Source organism: Euprymna scolopes, chromosome 26 (genome assembly GCF_053919585.1).
Source record: "Euprymna scolopes isolate OS-2025 chromosome 26, ASM5391958v1, whole genome shotgun sequence".
NCBI lineage: Eukaryota > Metazoa > Mollusca > Cephalopoda > Sepiida > Sepiolidae > Euprymna > Euprymna scolopes.
Window position 1 is genome coordinate 17926123 of NC_136507.1, and position 13352 is coordinate 17939474.

General features: G+C 35.7%; 1 protein-coding gene and 1 pseudogene across 2 annotated transcripts in view; one reads left to right on the forward strand and one right to left on the reverse strand.

The window, feature by feature from the left end:
• Nucleotides 1-13352, reverse strand: part of LOC145247938 (FERRY endosomal RAB5 effector complex subunit 3-like) — an 807792-nt gene that overhangs the window by 421339 nt on the left and 373101 nt on the right. The gene's annotated exons all lie outside the window — the stretch shown is intronic.
• On the forward strand, nucleotides 1452-1614 carry LOC145248535 (U2 spliceosomal RNA; annotated as a pseudogene).

Consider the following 13352-nt stretch of genomic DNA (forward strand, 5'->3'; position numbering starts at 1 on the left):
AACAGTATATATAGATTTTTACTCCCAACGCAACAGTATATATAGATTTTTACTCCCAACGCAACAGTATATATAGATTTTTTACTCCTAACGCAACAGTATATATAGATTTTTTACTCCCAACGCAACGGTATATATAGATTTTTTACTCCTAACGCAACGGTATATATAGATTTTTTACTCCCAACGCAACAGTATATATAGATTTTTACTCCCAACGCAACGGTATATATAGATTTTTTACTCCTAACGCAACGGTATATATAGATTTTTTACTCCCAACACAACGGTATGTATAGATTTTTTACTCCTAACGCAACAGTATATATATATTTTTACTCCCGACGCAACAGTATATATAGATTTTTACTCCCAACGCAACAGTATATATAGATTTTTACTCCCAACGCAGCGGTATATATAGATTTTTACTCCCAACGCAACAGTATATATAGATTTTTACTCCCAACGCAACGGTATATATAGATTTTTTACTCCCAATGCAACGGTATATATATATTTTTACTCCCAACGCAACGGTATATATAGATTTTTTACTCCCAACGCAACGGTATATATAGATTTTTTACTCCCAACACAACGGTATATATAGATTTTTTACTCCCAATGCAACCGTATATATAGATTTTTTACTCCCAACGCAACGGTATATATAGATTTTTTACTCCCAACGCAACGGTATATATAGATTTTTTACTCCCAACGCAACGGTATATATAGATTTTTTACTCCCAACGCAACGGTATATATAGATTTTTTACTCCCAACGCAATGGTATATATAGATTTTTACTCCCAATGCAAGAGGATTTTCAGACTACTAAGAACAGATTGGTTACCTAACTAATATTCCTGGTGATCTAAGTGCATAAGAGATCCAGATAATTGCACTTAAGGGAACAACGAGGATACTAAAAGGAGCTCTCGGTTGGTTTCAATAAAAAGCAGGGCAATGTTGGCAGCTGGTTTGGCTGCCCCATACCCAGCATTACAAACTTCAAAGGAAGAAAATGAAAAAAATAAAATAAATAAATAAAATAACAAAAAAAACAGGAGTCTGATTTTCCCAAATAAATGTTTGCAATGGATATTGGCTGGATCAACGAAGAAACGTGAGTGGACACACAGTGTACTAACATTGTTTTTTTTTGTTTGTTTTTTTTTCTTTATCACGTTGACCAAACCAAATCAATTAGAGAGGGAGAGAGAGGAGGTAGAGAGAGAGAGAGAGAGAGAGAGAGAGAGAGGGGGGGGATCGGTTATAGATAAGATTATTCCCTTTTGTGGCAACGCTGAATTTAATAAGTTGACAAATCACTTGCCTCCAGAAACGGCTTTGTGCTTTGCGCTGATTGGTTGATAATTCTGAAATCTATTGATTCAATCTATTTATTAAACAAAACCGAACTAGAAGAATACCCTAGACGCACGAGATTTTCTTGGCTTTTTGGCTAGGAGCAAAGTGTAGCATCTGTTCTGATACTACACTTCATCTCTTTTAAGCAACCGGAGGAAAATTTTATATTTGGATTCATTAGACTACTCTTCTCATCTCGAATGTCATTTTCACAACGTTTCAGTCGATGTAACCTCTGGCCTTCTTCAGGTGTATCTTGTTGAACTCGCAAATGTTTCCATCGAACTCGGGAATTTGGACAGAATTTTGAACGGAACCCTTTGTTTACTTCACGAGGGTAGTATGCTCTTGTTCCGTCAGCCATGACTCTATAGAAGTCCTAAGTAATTCGCAATTGTATTTTTCAGTCGCCCACACTGAGAATTGAATCTTCAAAAAGAAGGAGATCGGATGTTACAGCGTCCGAAACGTTGTGAAAATCACACTCAAGATGAGAACAGTAGTCAGATGGATCCAAATAATACGAATAACCAATTCTCATCTCAAAAATTTAGAAACAGAAGAGAATTTGTTATAATGTAAAACATTTTACCACTTAGCAAATGCATAAAGTGTAGTATCTGTTCTGATACTACACTTTATCTTTGCAGTGGGGTAGAAATCCTTCTGGACTAATTTAAATTTTTGCCCCAATTCTGAGTGATCCCTTTTGGGGTGTTGATTTTTCTCACATTATATTCACATTATGTCTAACTTTGCCCTCATGGAAACAGAAGTATACCCAGGTAACACAGGACAGGTAAAATAAATTTCCCAACAGAAGTTTTGCACCAATTTTAGGTTCGCTTACGACTGTTAAAATCAGCATATAATAATACTAAACTTTATGTCTAGAATCCTTATTTTAGTTTTGATCAAAGCACATTATAGAAAATGTCTAAGCTTAAGAAATTGAAACTTAGAGAATCTTTCATTTCAGAATTTTTTAGATGAGGATTGGTTATTTATATTATTCGGATTCATTGGACTACTGTTCTCATCTTGAGTGTGATTTTCATAATGTTTCTGTCGATGTAACCTCCGACCTTCTTCAGGTGTATCTTGTAAAACTCGGGAATGTTTCTGTCGAGCACGGGAATTTGTACGCAATGACCCATGGGCGCAGTGGTTAGTGTACTTGGAAAAATCAATTGCAAAAAGTGATATTCTCCTGAAGGTTGAAGGTTCAATCCTCAGTGTGGGCGACCGAAAAATACAATTGCGAATTACTTAGGACCTCTATCCAGTCATGCCTGACGGAACAAGAGCACACTACTCCTGTGAAGTAAATAAAGGGTTCCCTTCGAAATTCTGTCTCAATTCCCGAGTCCAACAGAAACTTTCCTGAGTTCGACAAGATACACCTGAAGAAGGTCGGAGGTTACATTGACCGAAACGTTGTGAAAATAACACTCAAGATCAGAACAGTAGTCTGTAGAATCCAAATAATTGGAACTTTCAGTCAGTTGTTACTACATACGTACAATTTATGGTGAACGTGCCTCTACACATGCAAAGAATCCAAAGAATTAGAGGTCCTGGATATGACCTTAAACTATATCCAGTGGTGAGGCCCCAGCTTGCGGGCTTTGGGGAGTGTGGAGCCACCCTTTAATTGGCATTGCTCCCAGGTCCACTCTGACCCGGAGTGGTAATACCTGTTAGGGTCCCAACTATGGGTTAAATAGGAACCAACTTGAAAACAACAAATATATTCTATTAAAAATTTTTTCTTCAAAATCTTTGGATTCAGCATTAAATAACCTGAAAAGGGTTGATATGCCGTAAAACAAAAACAACCAAACCAAAGAATTAGAGAATCTTCCTTAATTAGTAACCTCGATTGTTAACCTAAATATCCAGTTCTAATTTAGACTATGATCGATGTTTTAACCAAGTTTGGTCACGATTAGACAAGTGATGTGGACGTAAGGCTGTATACAAACATAGTAATAATAAAGAAACTTCACCGAAACCATAAACTTCTTGGAGGTAACAACGGTGAAAAATCGAGAAAACAAAAAGGCTGACCACTCAAATTGCTCTTAAAAAATTGTCTAACTTTACTTTTTAAGAAAATCGCTTCAAACAAGGCATGAAGTCACTTAATGTAAGTAACTAAAATATAATATATCAAACTATGGTAAAAAAAAAAAAAAAAAAAAAAGAAGCCACCGATAAGTATTAATTGAATGGATTTGAACCCAGAAAACAACAATTCTTCCTCCTTTGTCAGAAAGATTATTCATAGAACGTAAGGACTAAATAACAAAATAAGAAAAGTTGAAAATAAACCCATAGCCCACTTTTTATTCTTCTTGGATTTAATTACATTTATTTCATCTGTCCTTATGGTTTTTTTTTTTTACTTTCAGATAGCATATTAAACAGTTGTCTGTCCCATGAGATTGAATTTCTATATAATATATTGACTGGAACCGAATTATACCTATGTTTAATTGGTGTATACAAATTAGACCCCGTCTTATAAATTTTAATTTCAAATCCAGGATTCGGAATTCTAAAGGATGGAATGATAAAACTGTCACCCTAGAAAAGATGACATGATTTCATGTCCGTTCAATTAAATCCAGTTTTCTTTTTATGTTGCAGACCATCTACTAGTTGGCCAGTTGTGTACCAAGAGTGATAGGAGCTTTATATTATGTGTGAAATTGATGCAATGTTCAATGGACAACTTAAGAGATGCACTGCTGTACAACTCATGCTCTCTACCAATCCAAGTTATGACAACGGGACCATTGCCAGCACCTTCAAAATGCAAATCCGGATGGTTCAATGCTTGAGAGTACAGCTCAACGAAGTTTCCAGCCACAGTTATGGTCTTTGATGTGGTTTCAAGTGAGGGCCACATCATGCCACCTCACATCTTCAAAGTCAGTTTGAAAGTCAACGCCAAAGTGTATCTGGATGTACTGGAGAGTGTGATGATCCCCTGGTGTAATCAGGTGGCTGCTGGCAGACCCTGGGTGTGGCAGCAGGACTTGGCGCTGTCCCACAAGTCGAAAGGCATGGTTTTTGGAAGGAGTGTTACGACTTTGTGTCACCCCCTTCAGCCGGTCGGTTGAGACGATCGTCGACCTCAGAACTCTTCCACTCCAATTACGACTCTGGCGGTTTGCAGCTCACTATTTTCGTCCTTCCAGTGACCACTGCCGGTGATAATTCTTAGCCGTTTTAATGCTGCTGGTATTGGGTAGTGACAGAATTATCAGTTGATCGTCTAAATTTATACTCCGGACCTGTCGTTGTGTACTTGCTTACCGGCGAACATCGCCGATAAGAGAGCCGTGGATTTTAGTGTGGTGAAAAAGGAAATAAAAACGATTCCACACATGAATAAACAATTAATCTGGGTTTATTCACAATAATAATGGTCTAATAATATTTCAGAGTTTGAAGGAAGTTGGCTGTAGCTATTTTAAAACGGTAGCTTGTGACTCGAGTTCGGATAAGTTTTTCGGCCATTGGAGATACGTGTTTTAAGTCAAAAGCCCTCTCTGCCCGACTTTAACACCATCTGAATTCGCCAAAATCGAATTCTCTCTTCTCCTTCTCTTCTCCTCTTTTTCTCTCTTCTGTTTACTGTGTTCGAGGAATATATACATATCCATCAATGCCCTTTAAACATCACGAGTTTGTATTTGTTTACAACAAGAAAACTTGCCTGTCATCAGCTTTCAAACCTTGTTTTCTAAAATAAACAACCGCCTGTCATTTCATCTCGAATTCTGTGTTTCAAAATAAACAGCCAGCTCACTCCAAACTCTGACCGTTACAACAATAAGTATCTCTTGACATACTTTTTCCTTTGTTCGTTCTAACCACAGAGTCATTTGATCGTCCTATTTTTTCGTTCTTTTTGCTCTTTCTCTACAACGGCATATCAACCCCATAACTTGGTTACATTTGTACCTTTCTCTTACTGCCCCTCTTCTCTCCTGATCTGAACTCGCTGGATTACTTTGTTTGGTCATACGTTGAGAACATCACCAACATGACCTCCCACAACACCAAAGCCAGCCTGATCCTACTATCCACTAAGTATTCACCGAGCTCTCGCCGGCGCTTGTGGAAAAGGCATGCTCTCAGTTTTGAACCCGTATTGAGGTGCTGAATGAGGCTGAAGGCAGCTACATTGAATAGCTGTCTGTTCTACTACATAATCAAGTTACCTGAATTGATTTTTTCAATAAAAGTTTTAAAATAAAGCTGCAGTGTTGTTTTGTTTAGGGCGACAAATTTATCGCTCCACACTGTATATGTTAACAAAACAGAAGAAACGTACCCGTGTGTGGCTTCTCAGTGTTGGTGGCAAGAGACAAAAGTTGCGTTCTCAATAATGTAGTCAAAACCACTAGAGAAAGAGGGAGTATTCTAACAATGTTTTTGTATAATCCATACGACATAATCATGTTAACACACTGGTTCTCATGAGATCACCAAAGTTTAGCAACGTCGAGCCTGGTCAGTTTTAGATGGGTGACCATTTGGGAATACTAAGCACTATATGTAGGAGGACGCCAACATGCCACTGCATAAGTTGCAAAAACCTAATGTCGTCATCTCCTCTGATGAGGATATACATGCGACTAGGGATCGCTTGTGAATTTCATACTCCCATGAAACTTCCTCCTTTGTAGGAAGCTGATTCAACCTGCCTACAGTGGGTGCTGATTTGATATTCAATTCTTTTAATCTGGATATGAGCGAGAACTTGATAATTCTGCTGCTGCTAAATTAGTTTACTTGGCTGCCAACAGATGGCTCTGTGTGTTGTGCAACGGCAATTTATTTGCTTACGCTGCACCTGCTGGTGATATAATCACCAAATAAAGAGAAACCATTTGTATTCTTCGGACTACTGTTCTTATCTTGAGTGTTATTTTCATAACGTTTTAGCCGACATAACTTTCTGCATTCTTCAGGTGTGCCTTGTTGAACAAGGAATTTAATTATTTATAAACCCGACAAGCAGCAAAATCCCACCACTACACAGTAGAGATCCCCAGATACCAGAAAACCTTCTATTCTAATAGCTTCTTCCCCAGAACTGCTAAACTTTGAAATTCCCTTCTAGGCTCCAGTTTCCCTGACTGTACTGACATGCAGAAGTTCAAGTGTAACGTGAACGGACATCTTGTTGCTCAACTCCCTTTGTAGTATCCCTGCAATTATGTCCCAGATAGTAGCCCCCTATATTAAAGTGGCATCGAGATTTCATCAGCCGAAACGTTGTGTAAGTAACACTCATTTACAAAACTCTGTTCATGTTTTAGGAAACACTTACTACCTGGTGACCCTTCTATTTTTTAAATGTTTAATTTATTTCAATTTTAATATGCATGTATGCTGTATATATATATTTAGAGAGAGAGAAAGAGAACATGAGTGTCTACTCTCAAGTGCCTAAAGTCTGTCTATACAGGGGTTTGTCAGGACAACCCGGCATGAAGATTCTTTTTCCTATAAGTAAACCCTAACTGGCTTTTATGAGGAATGGTGCACCTTCTCCAAGTGATGTTACCTTAAGTAACACAACAAAGTTGGATACTCAACCAGACTAGATGAATTCTTGTCCTGGAATCGAGTAAAACCAAGAGACCATAAGAAAGATATACTGACATATTTAAATGGTCAATTGGGGAGAGGAAAATTATGTTCTCAATTTCTTTACTAACTGTCCTGACCTTCGGGCCAAGATCAAAGTGTAGTATCTGTTCTTCAAATGCTGCACTTCAATTTCTTGTTCTGTCAGTGGAGGAGAAACCCTCCACGACTGAGACAATTTTATTTTTGTTCCTTTTCTCCATGTTAAAAAAAAACGACCCTGGTGTTTAACTCTGTCCTGTGGGGAGACATTGTAAATAGGAACTCAGTGTTTGAGAGACAAAAGAAGTCCTTTAATGGAATATTCGATTATCTATGTATCTTACACAGAGATCAAATGTTAGTCCCCGTAACGGGGTCCATTAATCTCTGAGAACTTCGACTGAAGTAAAATAAAACAAAAATAAAATGAAGATATAAATATATATATATATATATATATATATATATATATATATATATATATATATATATAGAGAGAGAGAGAGAGAGGGGGGAGAGAGAGAGATATTTTTGTTTTTCATTAAGAATTCCGCTTTTGAATATAAGCGTTGTTTCCTGAAGAGGTCTCTAGTTACTAAATACTAGAAGACCAAACATGCTCATGACTGTGTAGCAACACATTACTGCTTATGTAAAGACAAATTGAAAGTATATATATATATATATATATATATATATATATATATATATATATATTATATTTCTTCCCTTATTAAAACATAACATTTATACCCCAATTCATGTTAAATGTTCTTGGCTATATTTAAAGACACTATCATCATTTCAAAATGGTCCTACCAAGTTGATGGGCCACGCCACACAAGACAACAGGAAGATTCCCGCGTTTGACAAGATACACCTGAAGAAGATAGATTACATAAGCCTCAGTATTGTGCAAAAAACATAACAGAAGTCCAAATCTTTTTAAAAAATTCGTAGTAGTAAAAAGAAAATTGTAAGCTTTAATTTTTTCTTTTTCTGTCTTGCAATGTTTATGCCCTTCTCGATCTCTTCTTTACTTATCATAAATCTCAAACGTCTATTAGAATGTATGTCTCGCCAAAGCTTTTGACACACGTGACCAACACTGACAAAATTGGCATCGTTTGAAAGCTCAGTCTCTCGACTGAATAATAACCAAAAATTGGCCAAAAACATTCATTCACCGTCAACAACTTTTTACATGGAGAGGTCATTTTTTTCCGTTGACAGTTTTGCAAGTCATTCAAGCCTCGCGTGAACGATGTCGCATTAAACAGGTTATTTCGAATGCACATGACGTCACAACCCCGGTGGGTGCATCGATAAGATTGTTTGCTTTCTTCACCTCCTTTTCCTCTCGCACATTACGAGTTCGAGCCTGCTTGCTACTCCTATTTTTTTTTTTGCACTCGCACAGGTACTCGCTGCTATTTTAAGTTGTTTTAATTCATTTTTTTTTTTGGGGGGGGGCTTTGGTTGATCAACCAACCCCCTTACATACACCTTGAAACACCCAGGCAACGCCGGGCACCCAGGCTAGTCTCTACTATTATATAAAAGGAAATTTTTGTGTGTGCATAAGTGTGTGTGTGTGCATAAGTGTGTGTGTGCATGTGTGTGCATATGCGTGTGTGTGCATATGTGTGTGTGTGTGTGTGTGTGTGAGTTCCCTATGGACTCCAATGGTCAGTTGTTCTGTTGTATGGACATGTGAGGATAAGCAGTATGAGTATTTTAGGAATCAATTAAATTAAATACAATTAAAAAAACATGATGAAAGACATAAAAATAAAAATTGCCAAGACAAAATCAAAGATCGATTTGTTAGATTTAATGCTATAGACGTCTAACTTCAACAATCCGATTAAGTATCATATCTACTATTTTATGAAAAGAACTTTGTGTGTGTGTGTGTCTGTGTGAGTGTTAGTTTGTTCCCTGTGGACTCGAAAACGGCTAAACCGATTTTTATGAAATTTCACACAAAGGTAGTTTATGTGCCTAGCAGTATTCTTAGATAGGTTTTGTATCGGAATGTCTTTGATAAGTATCGATAATCAATAATTGAAATAATCCAATGAAAGGAGGAACAGGCGATTTTGACCAAAGTTAACCCCTTACACAACCTAAGATTTTAATGGCAACAAAAGTATTGGAAGTGTGGAACATTTGTTGATTCTCAGTCAATCCCGGACAACGTCGGGTCTCCCTGCTAATTGTCGATATAGACTGACTTGGTATACTGCCACTCTAGACAGAAATGGAATCGGGTTTGAACATGTTTATAGCTCGAGGAGGGTTTTTGAGGTTGTTGGGCTTTCCCCCACCCCCTCCTTCACTGGAAACACTTCCTACCCGCCTTTCCACCACGAAACCATGGAATTTACCATAATTTTTGTTTTCCGTTTGTTTTTTAAACTATTGATTTATTCTTTCCATTTCTTTTTACAGTTGGGTGAAACACCCAGCAGCCACCCGAAAGACATCGAGAAACGCCCTGAAGCACTACTTCACAGTCCACACACACACACACACCTAATACAAAAAGAAATATGATATTCTGGGAAGAGATAAAGTTTTGATTATTGAAAAAAAAAAAATTCAATCAGACACAAAAACTGAGGCAGATAAAACATATTTTTACAACAATGCACTTGAAATCTGTTTAACTAATAACTTTTTTACAGTATTACATCTTAATAAGATTAATTAATAATTACTAATTAATGAGAATGTCATAGAAACCATCCTGCATATTAAAATCTTAACAATAATTTATTATTTAATTAATTGGAATGCTTACGCAAAGAAATTAAAAAATCAGCCCCAGCTGAACATGTGTGAAAGAAAGGAAGCAATCATTCCCCAATGTGTGTTGATGTCAAAATACTGGATACAGAAGAAAGATGGCGGATCAGAAAACTTAAAGAGGTCGCACATATGATAGAAAATAATAACATCATTAGTCACCCCAGCTTAGATCAAAGCTGCATTAGGACACCTCTAATTACAAAATCACAGAAAAAGAAAACATGATATATGCCCATCTCAAGGGAGGTAACTTCACAATAACAAAAAACTCTTTTTTTCTTAGAGTTGCTCCCCTTACATCGTGTTTTTTAAGAAAAAAAAAAAGCCAAAAATACCGATGGGTATCGATCCTCTGTTTCGTAAAACACTTTTTTTTTTCACTAATATTAACAATTAGTATAGATATCTCGAAAAGTTGAGTCATAGAAAAACTTTTAACAAATATCTTAGTGACCCCTGATGATTGAATCTTCCTTGTGATCTACGGACCCACCCTCAAACAAACGGTTCGAATTCTTGTAATGCAGAGCCAACCCTCTTTTTCCTTAGTAGGAAAAGAAGCATGTTCTCAACACCCGGAGAAGGTCGCAGGTTGCAGCTACCAAAACGTTGTGCTAATAGCACCCAAGATGAGAATAATAGTCCGATTACTCAACCTAACACAAGCACTTAACAATAATGTTTAAAACACTAACATTACAATGATAGAACAGAGAGAGACTCACAATGTCTCATCTGTGAGAATGGGGCTGTAGTGAAAATCTCTCTTTCATATATATATATATTGTTACACCTGCGATAAAAAGGGAGACGGATTAAATAATAAAAGGGATGTAAAATTTTTACGAAAAACAAATGTTTATCGCACATGTGATAAGGCTAAAAATAAAAGGGAAACACAAGGGTTTAAACATGACAGAATGTAAGAAAGAACGAAAACACGGAATAAGTGGTAACGTTTCAAAGTTAATTTTATTAGAAAAGTAAACTATGGTAGGGGGGAGATGAGATTAAATAAAATTTAAAAAAAACAAATTACGAGGATGTGGGTAGCTTAATCTATCTGAAAATGCGGATGAGAAATATATCGATACAAAAAAAAATACATCAATGCAAACAAAACAATGGTAAAATGCCCTCGCCAACTTAATGCACAGGAGAGAGGTATGCAGAGAGAGGGGACTTACAGTCTTTAGTTTTCTTTTCTTTTTTTCTTTGCTTTTCTACATGAAGTTTAACCACCATTCTATTCGCTTTGGACGACCGTTCATAACATGCGATACTCCTATGTATTATTCATCCACTGTTTCAGTTATTCTTCACTGTATGTGTCTTTTTGGTTCCTCGTGTTCGTAAGGTTGACAGTATATACACACACACTAGCAGACCGCTCAGTCATACATTATATTTTTCCTCTTGTCTGACTCGAGCAAGACATAAAAATAATAAAAACAAAATAAAAACAAAATAAAAACAAAAGGCAGAAAGAAAAATTTGAAGGGGACGTTGCTATATCAGCAGCAGCGTGGTGAAAACTTTCTATTTCTCCGCACAATTTATTTTTCTTTTTATTATAATATATTGAACTAATTTTTTTTTCTTATACCCATTTCTGAATCATTTCACAGAATTCTGTTTTTTGGATGACCTTGAAATATCTCCCAGTAACGGGATGCCTTTGGATTCTTTAGATCTGGAGACTCCAATTTTACAAACACTTTTCGATTTTTTCATTTTCTCCACCATTCCCTCTGCTTCACTGTTTTTTTTTTTTTTTTTAACTTTAAGCAAGTACGCTCTATAGCTCACTTGCAGTTTCATTCAATACTTTGTAAAGAAAATCTGATTCCGCATTTTGCTAACTCCTCACTTCCAATGAGAAAGAAAGTATTTATTTTGGAACTCCGTGGATTAAGGACAACTCTTTTGTGTTTCCTTTTGGAAAATTAAATATGTTTTTAACTATTGTTAAAGTGTTTTTTAACATGTTTTATTAACTCTTTGTTTATATATATATATATATATATATATATATATATATATATATATATATATATATATATATATATGTGTGTGTATGTGTATAGCAACATCCCTATATATATATATATATATATATATATATATATATATATACATACATACATACATACATACTAGCTGTACCCTGCCACGCGTTGCTGTGGCTTAATTTTGTGTAATGGAAAATTCTAATAAAAAGAGAAAATGCATGTTTCTTATATTCTTAGTACAGCAATCCACTCCAAAAAGTTTTAAAAAAAAAAAGGCGAAAATAAAAAAAAATATGGTACTCTTGCAGAATTGGATCCGGATCCTCGGGAGTTGTCATCAATTATGGCTTGGGCTCGACCAACATTCAGTTGATTAAGCCGAAAGTTGCTAAAACGCTGAAACGCTAAATAGTTTTCTTTTTTATTGTATTAAAAAATGTGAGTTTTTAATTAATATTTGAGTAAGGGGTGGGGAGTTACTATACACAGATTCGAAAAAGTTGTCCAAAAACGAATAAATGAAAGCAAAGGTAAGGTAAATTACGTTCTTATCTAACTGGATAATTTTTTAGTGTTTTTATTTAATGCAAAATGTTGAATCGGCTCAAAAACACAGTGTTTATCTATGTATTTGAAAAAGACGAATGGTCGCGGACTCTGTTGAATATGTTAAGTTTGGGAAAATCAGTTAAAAACTATACAAAACAGTGTCAGACACCTACTGATTATATGTTATTGTGACATATGCTGACATATTCGGTGGGTTTCTGATAGTATTTTGTATAGTTTTTTAGTTTTAAATCATTTTCTCAAACTTAACATCATCAACAGTGTCCGTCACCATTTGTATTTTTCAAATACACTGATAAACACTGTTTTTCGAGCCGACTAAACGTTATAGTAAATAAAACGGGTTTGTATTACTAAACACAGAAACGAAAAAGTTGTTGAAAAATAAATATAACAAATAAATGTTATAAGTATAAAATAGTTACAGAACACCCTCCCTTTCCCATGTTAAGAATGGCTTTCTTAATAGTATTATTTCAGCACGGTACCTTCTCTGCATAAGTACCATCTTTTGTTTATTAAATTGTTAGGTGAAAGTATAGAATAGTTACAAAACGCCCTCCCCATGTTAAGAATGGCTTTCTAAATAACGTTATTATTTTAGCACATACTTTCTCTGCATAAGTACCATGTTTTGTTTATTAAATTGTTAGGTGAAAGTACGGTACTCATGCAGAGAGTAATCCGTGCTGAAATAATAACGTTATTATTTAAAAAGCCATTCTTAACATGGGGAGGGGAGGGTGCTTTGTACCTAATCTGTATTTTAACCTTACAATTGAATAAAAAAACATATAAACCTTTAATTAAACCTGGAAATACGATTTAAAAAATAGCGCGGACCACTCTCTGCATTAGCACCAAATATTATTTAAGCACGTTACCAATCCGTAAAATTTATTCGAAAAAAAAAAAAACTGTACTTTT